Raw genomic sequence first — 12,500 nt, 5'->3', positions numbered from 1 at the left:
GGATCTCGCTAGGACGGTGCGCGGCTGAAGCATATCGAAATACGGGGTGAACCGTATACGAAAGGGGCTCCCCCGATAGAGGCAAATCCACATGGGGCGGGAGGAACACGCCGTCTAAACACCAGCTCAGATGCCGGGTCGACAGGTGCCCTCCCTGGTGGAAAATGAATGCAAATCGATCAGAAGAACTTTAACTCGCTTGACAACAGAGGAGAACCATGGAGACCCAACGTGACCCAAGATAGAGACAGGACTGGAGTGTCAGCCCTTACCGGGGCTAAACAACCATCAATAGGTCGCCGAAGGGTTTGGCACCTTCATAGGACAGGAAACCATGGTCATTGTTGAACCAAACCCACAAGGTGATAGCTGGGATAGAGCACCTGTCCAGGACAGAGCTCAATATCCTCCCACCACCAAGCTAGGACACTTGGAACAAAAGTTAGGACAAATCGGGCGCCGAAGGGTTGGAAAAACACCCTAAATCGGTCGCCGGCGGTAAAAGGTCCAATGGACCATGGTTCCGAGGGGCTCACATCCCTCAAAAGTGTCCGTTTCGCATTTTATAATCGGACTGAGCAGTTAGCCACCACCGCCGATTCTCTAGGACATGGAACTCTTGTTGTCGAAAGTCAGGTTTCTGATATCGCGCTGGTACCTGTCTGGTCCACCCACCAGGGAGTGTGTCATCGCCGGACAGGCGGAATTATCGAAAAAGGGCGTGTCAGTCGATAGATGTCAGTGTGCTATGAATTTTGGCCAAAAGTTTATCGACACTCAATATATTAAACCGTTAATAACTCAAAAAGTACAACTCCAATCTGGTTGAGGTTTTTTTTGCACGAAAGGGTACAAATAGATGAACATTTTTTTGAATATTTCGGGAATTGGTCGAAAAAGTGACAGAGTGCCACCTCCGTGCACCTGGTATTATTTTTGGGTTACCAGGTGCATATTTTTATAATGGTTTTAAATGCTTTTTGATGGGCTACATACCTCAATACCCTCTATAAGAACCATACTACGGACCCAAGTCAGTGGGGGCCGGCCTGAGTGATTTATGGCGCTTTTTTAAAAAAGTCAGAAAATATTCTATGTTGGACTTCTCAGAAAATCGGCTATGTTTTTTCCTCTCGAATATATTCTATGTGCCCACTTTTGGGTTACCAGGTGCATATTTTCAGAACGAATTTAAATGCTTTTAAATGAGCTACATACCTCAATGTCCACCATGGGAACATCATACTACGGGCCCAAGTCAGTGGGGGCCGGCCTGAGGGATTTATGGAGCTTTTAAAAAATGTCTGTACTCATCCTCCTATCCGTGCACCTGGTATTATTTTTGGGTTACCAGGTGCATATTTTTATAATGGTTTTAAATGCTTTTAAATGGGCTACATACCTACATGCCCGACATGGAAGCACCATACTGCGGGCACAAGTCAGTGGGGGCCGGCCTGAGGGATTTATGGAGCTTTTAAAAAATGTCTGTACTCATCCTCCTATCCGTGCACCTGGTATTATTTTTGGGTTACCAGGTGCATATTTTTATAATGGTTTGAAATGATTTTAGATGGGCTACATACCTACATGCCCGCTATAGGGGCACCATACTGCGGGCACAAGTCAGTGGGGGCCGGCCTGAGGGATTTATGGAGCTTTTAAAAAAAGGTCTGGACTAATCCACCGTGCGCCTGGTATTATTTTTGGGTTACCAGGTGCATATTTTTATAATGGTTTTAAATGCTTTTAGATGGGCTACATACCTACATGCCCGACATGGAAGCACCATACTGCGGGCACAAGTCAGTGGGGGCCGGCCTGAGGGATTTATGGAGCTTTTAAAAAATGTCTGTACTAATTCACCGTGCGCCTGGTATTATTTTTGGGTTACCAGGTGTATATTTTTATAATGGTTTTAAATGCTTTTAGATGGGCTACATACCTACATGCCCGCTATAGGAGCACCATACTGCGGGCACAAGTCAGTGGGGGCCGGCCTGAGGGATTTATGGAGGTTTTTAAAAAAGGTCTGAAAACTTTCTATGTTGAACTATCCACAAAATCGGCTATGTGCCCAGTTTTGGGTTACCAGGTGCATATTTTTATTATGGTTTTGGGTTACCAGGTGCATATTTTTAAAACGATTTTAAATGCTTTTAACCTGTCTGACTCTAGCGTTCCACCAGCGGAACTCCTCCCACATTCCACTGAAAAGGCAGAGCGCGAAATTCAAAATATATTTTTTAGAAATATTTAACTTTCACACATTAACAAGTCCAATACAGCAAATGAAAGGTACACATCTTGTGAATCCAGCCAACATGTCCGATTTTTAAAATGTTTTACAGCGAAAACAGCACGTATATTTATGTTAGCTCACCACCAAATACAAAAAAGGACAGACATTTTTCACAGCACAGGTAGCATGCACAAAGCCAACCTAACTAACCAAGAACCAACCAAACTAACCAAGAAACAACTTCATCAGATGACAGTCTTATAACATGTTACACAATAAATCTATGTTTTGTTCGAAAAATGTGCATATTTGAGGTATAAATCAGTTTTACATTGCAGCTACCATCACAGCTACCGTCAAAAATAGCACCGAAGCAGCCAGAGTAATTATAGAGACCAACGTGGAATACCCAAATACTCATCATAAAACATTTCTGAAAAATGTATCGTGTACAGCAAATGAAAGACAAGCATCTTGTGAATCCAGCCAATATTTCAGATTTTTTAAGTGTTTTACAGCGAAAACACAATATAGCATTATATTAGCTTACTACAATAGACTACCACACTACCGCATTCATTCATCCAGGCACGTTAGCGATAGCAATAGGCACGTTAGCGTTAGCGAATAAACCAGCAAAAGATATTAATTTTCACTAACCTTCATAAACCTTCCTCAGATGACAGTCCTATAACATCAGGTTATACATACACTTATGTTTTGTTCGAAAATGTGCATATTTAGAGCTGAAATCAGTGGTTATCCATTATGCTAACGTAGCTTATTTTTCCCAGAATGTGCGGATATTTCTATTAGACTCTCACCTATTCTGACCAAATAGCTATTCATAAACATTACAAAAAAATACATGTTGTATAGGAAATGATAGATCCACTAGTTCTTAATGCAATCGCAGTGTTAGAATTCTAAAAATATCTTCATTACGACATAAGGCTTATGTTATAGCGAGAGAGTGGCCAAAACCTGGCCGCAAAACTACTAGTACACAGTTCGACAGATATATGAAATAGCATCATAAAATGTTTCTTACTTTTGGTGATCTTCCATCAGAATGTTGGACAAGGGGTCCTTTGTCCAGAACAGTCGTTGTTTGGATTTAGAACATCGTTTTTCCCTCTTGAATTAGCAAGCACACTGGCCAAGTGGCGCGAAGCTCTCCATTCTGAACAAAGGGCACACAACGCAACACGCCTAACGTCCCGAATAAATTTCAAAAATAAAACTATATTGAAAAAACATACTTTACGATGATATGGTCACATGTATCAAATAAAATCAAAGCCGGAGATAGTAATCGCCTATAACGACAGCTATTCAGATGGCAAATCCAGGACCAACTTCGCGCCTTCCTGAAAACATGAAATCGGTGACACGTCATTCCAAGAGGACGTATTCCATCTCAGACCAAGATAAACACCTCATTTCTTCTCTCACTGCATCTTGACATCCAGGGGAAGGTGTATGACGTGCATGTATACTAATAGGTGTCATGCCCATTTATAGGCAGGACTTAGAAGAGAGCCTCGATTTCAGACTTTCCACTTCCTGGTCAGGAAGTTTGTGCCAAATGAGTTCTGTTTCACTCACAGATATAATTCAAACGGTTTTAGAAACTAGAGAGTGTTTTCTATCCAATAGTAATAATAATATGCATATTGTACGAGCAAGAATTGAGTACGAGGCCGTTTAATTTGGGCACGTTTTACCCCCAAAGTGACAACAGCGCCCTCTGTCCTCATCAGGTTAAATGGGCTACATACACCCATGCCCGCTATGGGAGCACCATACTGCGGGCACAAGTCAGTGGGGGCCGGCCTGAGGGATTTATGGAGGTTTTTAAAAAAGGTCTGAAAACTTTCTATGTTGAACTATCCATAAAATCGGCTATGTGCCCTCTTTTGGGTTACCAGGTGCATATTTTTATAACGGTTTTGGGTTACCAGGTGCATATTTTTAAAATGCTTTTAAATGACACACAAAGAAAAGGATTAATTGCAAAAATATTGTATTTATTTAGAGTTATTCATGGATTGATTTGTCTCTCAATTAATGTCCGAGCATGGCTTGCGTTACGAGGCAAATTATGGTAACGGTAGTAACGTGACTGTGTTTCCAGAGAGTGACACATATGGTCAGCCACAGTTCCCCGGTCTGTAACCGACCCATGATTAAAGTTCAATGTAGCAATGCTTCGTCGAATTGTACCAAATGTCACTTTACTTCCAATGCCGAACTCTGCAAATATCTTTCCCACAAATTCACAGAGATTAACGTATGGTTTCCCGCAGGATGTGAAAAAGAAGAGTGTTTTATCTGGGGTAATTCCACTCAGATGAGGCCTGATCTCATGGAATTGTTTAAGCCAAGTGTATTCCTCCTCAGATAGAACAATTCTGCACTCCCCGAAGCTGGAGTTAGTTTTGTGGCTTGCAACGCACATCTGATAACCCCCACTTTCCAAGGTTACTTCAGTAAAATCACTCTCACTGAACATGGTGACTGGGGATCGTCGAGTGCCATTAAATATGGCCAACCGGCTGGACATGAGAGCCGCAAACCTACGTCTGTCAGAGGAGGTGGCTCGGACTTCCAGCCTACTGAGAACATCAGGAATAGATTGATTACTTAACTCAACAAATCGGTTTAAATCCGCAGCGCTGAGCACCTCGTCCCTGCAGCGTCTGCGAAATTGTGCCTTGTACGTTGCCTGACTCTGCCTAGAACTCCTGTCCATCTTTGAAAAGCATAGTAACATTTTTCGAATCATACTGACTTTAGCTTGCATATTTTGCGTCCGGAACTCAATAAGATATTTTCAGGAAACTTCGAACATCGGATCGGTACATTTTTAACGTTGATGGTGCCAAACCACGGCCTTCAACTTTCCCATACCACTCATACACACGCATGTAGTTGTCCAGAAAACACAGTCCTTCATCGAGTTTGCCCTCGGACATAATGCAGAGGAATTCCCGTACTCGGGACAGACTGGTGCGACTATTGTCAATGCGTTTAACCGAAGGGTTGATACCATTAGTAAAGGTCGCATAGTCATTAAAAATTACAGTATTCCAACCTTGAATCATTGGCGACACACCGGCGCCTTCATCACTGTCGATCTCGGTGGATGTCGACACGACGCAGGCTTGCTCCCTCGGTTCCGGGCGTTGTTCACCACCGATATGACTGGTTGACTGCACCGCCGACTGCTCACTCTCGCCACTCAGATGCTTCTCCGGGGACCACTCACTTTCAACAGACTGCATAAACCCAGAGTCGTCACCGGGCTCCAGCCGCTGTTCAATGCCGTTGTTAGGCTGCATACACTGGCTTGAGTAGGGCTGCTCTATCTCAGTCGAAACCAAGCTAGATTGCACAGCGTGCTTCCATGCTAAAGTCTTATTCTTAAGTCCATGGACAGTCTTAAAATGTTTGTCGAGCCGCGCGATATGCGTCTTGGTACAAAGTCCACAGTCATGTCGTTGTTTGCTGTTCATAGCTTCTCTCTCCTGCCGTCCTGCGTGTATGTTTGTTTCTACCAAGAAACCGAACCCTAATCGTTGGTCCTAATTATAGCCAGGTGTGGATACAGGCGTGGCATTGTTAATTGGACTGGAGGGAAATTGAAAGGTTAAGGCCACCTCGATGCCGCTATACTCCCATGACTGTGATGGGCCCGGTGTGTAGAGCGAAAGACTTTCAGTCAGGAGATCGGAGTTCGAGACCCATGTGGGGTGCTCTGATTTTTCCCCCCTAAACAAGGTCTTGAAAGGTTAAGGCCACCTCGTTGCCGCTATACTCACATGAGTGTGCTTGGCTCAGTGTGTAGAGCGCTAGACTATCACTCAGGAGATCGGAGTTCGAGACCGATGTGGGGTGCTCGGATTTCAATGCCAAAGTGCCATAGTTGTAAACTAACCGTAACCTAACCTGAACTCTAACCTTTACCCCCAGCTCCTAAGTCCTAACCCTAATTTCCAACCCTAACCTAGACCCTCATGCCTAACCTTAATCCTTAGACCACAGCCCTGAGCTGAGCCCCTGGCCTCTATTTTTGAATTTGGAATCCCTGGTTCTTAACCTAAATCTTATTTATGATTACAATCTTAAATCCTGGTTCTGGTCCTTTCTTTAAACATATTTTTTTATATATTTTTTTTAGTCATTAAAGTATTTTATACAATAGTCTAAACCATTTATCCTAAAGGGGTTGCCTGTGCCAGTGCATATCAGATTCGTCTGTTTTTCTTTGACCCTAACCCTAACCCTAACCCTAACCTAACCCTAACCCTAACCCTAACCCTAACCATTCTAAAAAACTATACCTTACCCTAACCTTAACCCTAACCTTAACCATTCTATAAACTATACCTAACCCTAACCCCTACCCTAAGGACAGACGGCTTTTTTACCCAACCAACGGGTTAAAATCTACAGGTGGGCAACCATGGGGCCTACGACTTTGGCCGGCCGCGCCCGGACCCCTCCGGCCCGCGCGCATATGATGTGGAGTGCACCCCCTCCCTTCCCCCCTCCGGTTTCCACGTGTCAGAGATGGAAGTGGATCAACCGACTCAAAACTAGAAACCTAACCCTAACCCTAACCCTAACCCTAACCCTAACCCTAAGCCTAAGCCTAAGCCTAAGCCTAACCCTAACCCTAACCCTAACATAAATACAGCAACAGGAGTTCAGACAGTCAGGAATCTTTTCCATGCACACCCAGATAGGAATAGACCAGACAATGAAATATTACAGTTATTAGAAATCAGCCTCACACACAATGACTTTATATTCAACGATAGGCACTACTTACAGGTGGAGGGAACAGCTATGGGGAAGAAATTTGCCCCGGCATATGCAAACATCTACATGGCTGAATGGGAGAGAGAGGCATTGGCCAAGTGCCCACATAAACATTCATTCTACTACAGATTTCTAGACGACATTATAGGAGCCTGGCCTCATGATGTCCAACTATTCACTGAATTCATTAGCATTCTCAACAGTCACCACCCGTCCATTAAGGTTAAATACATAATAGATCCATGTGAAGTACACTTCTTGGATACTACAGTCTTCTTTAATCACATAAATCAGTTTCAAAAAACAATATTCACTAAAGTTTATTTCAAACCAACAGATACACATGCTCTACTCCATAAACACAGTTACCATCCCAAACATACATTTAGAGGCATTGTTAAATCACAAATTATACGGTTTCATAGGATATCCTCCTGCAAACAGGATCTGGTAAAAGCAATTCAAACACTATTTCATGCACTCAGACAGAGAGGTTACTCCAAACGATATCTCAGAACTATAAAAAACAGCACCTTGGGGGCCCTCTCTCCCATTCAACCTACACACTCACATAACACAAGTCTGTCCATCACTCTTTCTGACCCCAACCTTCATCTTAGAGGTTCCGGAGACATTTCCAAATCCCCCCATTCCCCTGACGTCAACCCTGACCATAACCCTAACCTTAACCCTTACCCTAATTCGAGTTCGTATCCTGCTCCTGCCCCTAACCCCACCCCTAACCCCACCGCTAACCCTAACCCCACCGCTAACCCTAACCCTAACCCCACCCCTAACCCCACCGCTAACCCTAACCCCACCGCTAACCCTAACCCCACCGCTAACCCTAACCTTAACCCCACCCCTAACCCCACCACTAACCCCAACCCTAACCCCACCACTAACCCTAACCCCACCACTAACCCTAACCCTAACCCCACCCCTAACCCCACCGCTAACCCTAACCCCACCGCTAACCCTAACCCCACCACTAACCCCACCGCTAACCCTAACCCCACCACTAACCCCACCCCTAACCCCACCGCTAACCCTAACCCCACCACTAACCCTAACCCCACCACTAACCCTAACCCCACCGCTAACCCTAACCTTAACCCCACCGCTAACCCTAACCCCACCACTAACCCTAATCCTAACCCCACCCCTAATCCTAACCATAACCATAACCCTACCCCTCATAGAACAACAGATTTGGAAATTGACCCCCCTCGGAACCGCAATTTTTTTCCCTCCTCTTATTCCCCTTCCCAGCAGCAGACAATTCTCATCCCCCTAGTTACTACATTCTCACATAGGATCAGACCATTACATCAGGCGTTCAAACACAATTTTTCCATCACCCAACAGGCACACACACCCCTCCAGCCGTATAGAATAATCTCAGCATTTAGGAGGAATAAGAGTCTGAAAGACATCCTCATCCAAGCTAAATACAGTACCAAGCCCCTACAACCACCCAAACCCTACACTGCCCACTTCAGACCAAGAAAATTAATTTCAAACTCATACAGCAAGACCTCCACTCCAGTTTTAGACTCCATTTCACTTTACACTCCAAATGTCATATATATAATCACCTGCACATTTTGCAAAAAACACTACATTGGGGAAACCCAGTACACAATAGATAGACTTAAACAACATCTATACAATATCAAACGAGCCCATCTACACACAGAACTAGTTACTCATTTCCAGGATCACCCCATCACTTACCTCAATATATCAGGATTACAGTCGTGTTCTGGGTGGACCAGTGGGCGGCGAAAAGCAGTGGAACATAGGTGGATAAGAGACCTAAAAACAATTACACCCAGCGGTCTGAATGAGCGGTTTTAACCGGCCAAATAGGATCCATTGAAAGGGATAGCACTTGTTTACAGGGTTCTCAAGGAGTTGGAAGTAGGATGCACCATAAAACAAAAACACAATAAATCAAGTTTGTGTGGTTTTTATTTTTTTATATTTACTAGATGCATGCTTATTCATAATAGTTGTATTCTTTTTGTTTTTATGTATTTGAATTTGGTTTTACAACTCAGCACTTGATCTTATAGCACTTTTATAGATATATGAGATTAGAACTGTGTGTATATGTATTAATAAAGCATCTATCCCTTGACCCCTTGTATATTTTAACATCTTAGTCCCTTCATGGTCCTAGATAACCACCCAGATGATCAATTTAGAAGCAATAATAACCTACTTACATTTTTTTAAAGGTTTTTAGGAGTCAATCTAGTTGATTTTAACAGTAGAATTTATTCAGATTGGAGGGGTACACAACAATAGGCCTGCGCACCACAAGACAAAAAAAGTCTCTTTTTAACCCTACTCAAAATCAAAACCTAACCCTAACCCTAACCCTAACGCTATCACATTTGCATCACACGTGAAAGGTCCAAGGTTCGAAACCGGGCGGAAACAGTGCTCTTTGACACATTCAGTAAGAACTGTATTTATAACAGAGAATAATAATATTTTGGAAATTCAAATACATGCAGTGAATATCAGTAAAATTTGGTTTAGTCCTTGCAAAGACCACATGCAGCAGTTTCTGTAGTGTAGTGGTTATCACATTCGCTTCACACGCGAAAGGTCCCCGGTTCGAAACCGGGTGGAAACAGTGCTCTTTGACACATTCAGTAAGAACTGTATTTATAACAGAGAATAGTTGCTTTCATAAATGCCTTATTTTGCAGTGAATATCAGTAAAATGTGGTTTAGTCCTTGCAGAAATCACATGCAGCAGTTTCTGTAGTGTAGTAGTTATCACATTCGCATCAAAAGTGAAAGGTCCCCGGTTCGAAACCGGGTGGAAACAGTGCTCTTTGACACATTCAGTAAGAACTGTATTTATAACAGAGAATAGTTGCTTTCTTAAATGCTGTATTTTGGAAATTCAAATACATGCAGTGAATATCAGTAAAATTTGGTTTAGTCCTTGCAAAAATCACATGCAGCAGTTTCTGTAGTGTAGTGGTTATCACGTTCGCTTTACACGCGAAAGGTCCCCGGTTCGACACCGGGTGGAAACAGTGCTCTTTGACACATTCAGTAAGAACTGTATTTATAACAGAGAATAGTTGCTTTCATAAATGCCTTATTTTGCGGTGAATATCAGTAAAATGTGGTTTAGTCCTTGCAGAAATCACATGCAGCAGTTTCTGTAGTGTAGTAGTTATCACATTCGCATCACACGTGAAAGGTCCCCGGTTCGAAACCGGGCGGAAACAGTGCTCTTTGACACATGCAGTAAGAACTGTATTTATAACAGAGAATAGTTGCTTTCATAAATGCCTTATTTTGCAGTGAATATCAGTAAAATGTGGTTTAGTCCTTGCAGAAATCACATGCAGCAGTTTCTGTAGTGTAGTAGTTATCACATTCGCATCACACGTGAAAGGTCCCCGGTTCGAAACCGGGCGGAGACAGTGCTCTTTGACACATTCAGTAAGAACTGTATTTATAACAGAGAATAATAATATTTTGGAAATTCAAATACATGCAGTGAATATCAGTAAAATTTGGTTTAGTCCTTGCAAAATTCACATGCAGCAGTTTCTGTAGTGTAGTGGTTATCACGTTCGCTTCACACGTGAAAGGTCCCTGGTTCGAAACCGGGTGGAAACAGTGCTCTTTGACACATTCAGTAAGAACTGTATTTATAACAGAGAATAGTTGCTTTCATAAATGCCGTATTTTGGAAATTCAAATACATGCAGTGAATATCAGTAAAATTTGGTTTAGTCCTTGCAAAAATCACATGCAGCAGTTTCTGTAGTGTAGTGGTTATCACATTCGCATCACACGTGAAAGGTCCCCGGTTCGAAACCGGGCGGAAACAGTGCTCTTTGACACATTCAGTAAGAACTGTATTTATAACAGAGAATAGTTGCTTTCATAAATGCCTTATTTTGCAGTGAATATCAGTAAAATGTGGTTTAGTCCTTGCAGAAATCACATGCAGCAGTTTCTGTAGTGTAGTGGTTATCACATTCGCATCACACGTGAAAGGTCCCCGGTTCGAAACCGGGTGGAAACAGTGCTCTTTGACACATTCAGTAAGAACTGTATTTATAACAGAGAATAGTTGCTTTCATAATATTTTGGAAATTCAAATACATGCAGTGAATATCAGTAAAATTTGGTTTAGTCCTTGCAAAAATCACATGCAGCAGTTTCTGTAGTGTAGTGGTTATCACGTTCGCTTCACACGCGAAAGGTCCCCGGTTCGAAACCGGGTGGAAACAGTGCTCTTTGACACATTCAGTAAGAACTGTATTTATAACAGAGAATAGTTGCTTTCATAAATGCCTTATTTTGCAGTGAATATCAGTAAAATTTGGTTTAGTCCTTGCAGAAATCACATGCAGCAGTTTCTGTAGTGTAGTGGTTATCACATTCGCTTCACACGCGAAAGGTCCCCGGTTCGAAACCGGGTGGAAACAGTGCTCTTTGACACATTCAGTAAGAACTGTATTTATAACAGAGAATAGTTGCTTTCATAAATGCAATTATTTTGCAGTGAATATCAGTAAAATGTGGTTTAGTCCTTGCAGAAATCACATGCAGCAGTTTCTGTAGTGTAGTGGTTATCACATTCGCTTCACACGCGAAAGGTCCCCGGTTCGAAACCGGGCGGAAACAGTGCTCTTTGACACATTCAGTAAGAACTGTATTTATAACAGAGAATAATAATATTTTGGAAATTCAAATACATGCAGTGAATATCAGTAAAATTTGGTTTAGTCCTTGCAAAAATCACATGCAGCAGTTTCTGTAGTGTAGTGGTTATCACGTTCGCTTCACACGCGAAAGGTCCCCGGTTCGAAACCGGGTGGAAACAGTGCTCTTTGACACATTCAGTAAGAACTGTATTTATAACAGAGAATAATAATATTTTGGAAATTCAAATACATGCAGTGAATATCAGTAAAATTTGGTTTAGTCCTTGCAAAAATCACATGCAGCAGTTTCTGTAGTGTAGTGGTTATCACGTTCGCTTCACACGCGAAAGGTCCCCGGTTCGAAACCGGGCGGAAACAGTGCTCTTTGACACATTCAGTAAGAACTGTATTTATAACAGAGAATAGTTGCTTTCATAAATGCCTTATTTTGCAGTGAATATCAGTAAAATGTGGTTTAGTCCTTACAGAAATCACATGCAGCAGTTTCTGTAGTGTAGTAGTTATCACATTCGCTTCACACGCGAAAGGTCCCCGGTTCGAAACCGGGCGGAAACAGTGCTCTTTGACACATTCAGTAAGAACTGTATTTATAACAGAGAATAATAATATTTTGGAAATTCAAATACATGCAGTGAATATCAGTAAAATTTGGTTTAGTCCTTGCAAAAATCACATGCAGCAGTTTCTGTAGTGTAGTGGTTATCACGTTCGCTTCACAC

The 12,500-nt window shown here is 42.5% G+C and overlaps 12 non-coding genes across 12 annotated transcripts; all 12 read left to right on the top strand.

Annotated features, from left to right (window-relative positions):
• The first annotated feature begins 9,643 nt into the window (after nt 1–9,643).
• trnav-cac lies at nt 9,644–9,716 on the top strand. Its single transcript has one exon. It is a non-coding gene; the product is annotated as a tRNA-Val (tRNA).
• A 339-nt stretch (nt 9,717–10,055) lies between these two features.
• Nucleotides 10,056–10,128, top strand: trnav-uac. Its single transcript has one exon. It is a non-coding gene; the product is annotated as a tRNA-Val (tRNA).
• Nucleotides 10,129–10,253: 125 nt separating this feature from the next.
• Nucleotides 10,254–10,326, top strand: trnav-cac. The gene has a single exon. It is a non-coding gene; the product is annotated as a tRNA-Val (tRNA).
• A 324-nt stretch (nt 10,327–10,650) lies between these two features.
• trnav-cac lies at nt 10,651–10,723 on the top strand. The gene has a single exon. It is a non-coding gene; the product is annotated as a tRNA-Val (tRNA).
• A 141-nt stretch (nt 10,724–10,864) lies between these two features.
• On the top strand, nt 10,865–10,937 carry trnav-cac. Its single transcript has one exon. It is a non-coding gene; the product is annotated as a tRNA-Val (tRNA).
• Nucleotides 10,938–11,062: 125 nt separating this feature from the next.
• Nucleotides 11,063–11,135, top strand: trnav-cac. The gene has a single exon. It is a non-coding gene; the product is annotated as a tRNA-Val (tRNA).
• A 135-nt stretch (nt 11,136–11,270) lies between these two features.
• Nucleotides 11,271–11,343, top strand: trnav-cac. Its single transcript has one exon. It is a non-coding gene; the product is annotated as a tRNA-Val (tRNA).
• Nucleotides 11,344–11,468: 125 nt separating this feature from the next.
• On the top strand, nt 11,469–11,541 carry trnav-cac. Its single transcript has one exon. It is a non-coding gene; the product is annotated as a tRNA-Val (tRNA).
• A 126-nt stretch (nt 11,542–11,667) lies between these two features.
• On the top strand, nt 11,668–11,740 carry trnav-cac. The gene has a single exon. It is a non-coding gene; the product is annotated as a tRNA-Val (tRNA).
• A 126-nt stretch (nt 11,741–11,866) lies between these two features.
• trnav-cac lies at nt 11,867–11,939 on the top strand. Its single transcript has one exon. It is a non-coding gene; the product is annotated as a tRNA-Val (tRNA).
• A 126-nt stretch (nt 11,940–12,065) lies between these two features.
• Nucleotides 12,066–12,138, top strand: trnav-cac. The gene has a single exon. It is a non-coding gene; the product is annotated as a tRNA-Val (tRNA).
• Nucleotides 12,139–12,263: 125 nt separating this feature from the next.
• Nucleotides 12,264–12,336, top strand: trnav-cac. Its single transcript has one exon. It is a non-coding gene; the product is annotated as a tRNA-Val (tRNA).
• Nucleotides 12,337–12,500: the final 164 nt, after the last annotated feature.

This window comes from Salvelinus namaycush, unplaced genomic scaffold, assembly GCF_016432855.1.
Source record: "Salvelinus namaycush isolate Seneca unplaced genomic scaffold, SaNama_1.0 Scaffold3948, whole genome shotgun sequence".
Taxonomy (NCBI): domain Eukaryota; kingdom Metazoa; phylum Chordata; class Actinopteri; order Salmoniformes; family Salmonidae; genus Salvelinus; species Salvelinus namaycush.
Note: the sequence above shows the minus strand (reverse complement) of the source record. Positions and strands in the feature narration are given on the sequence as shown.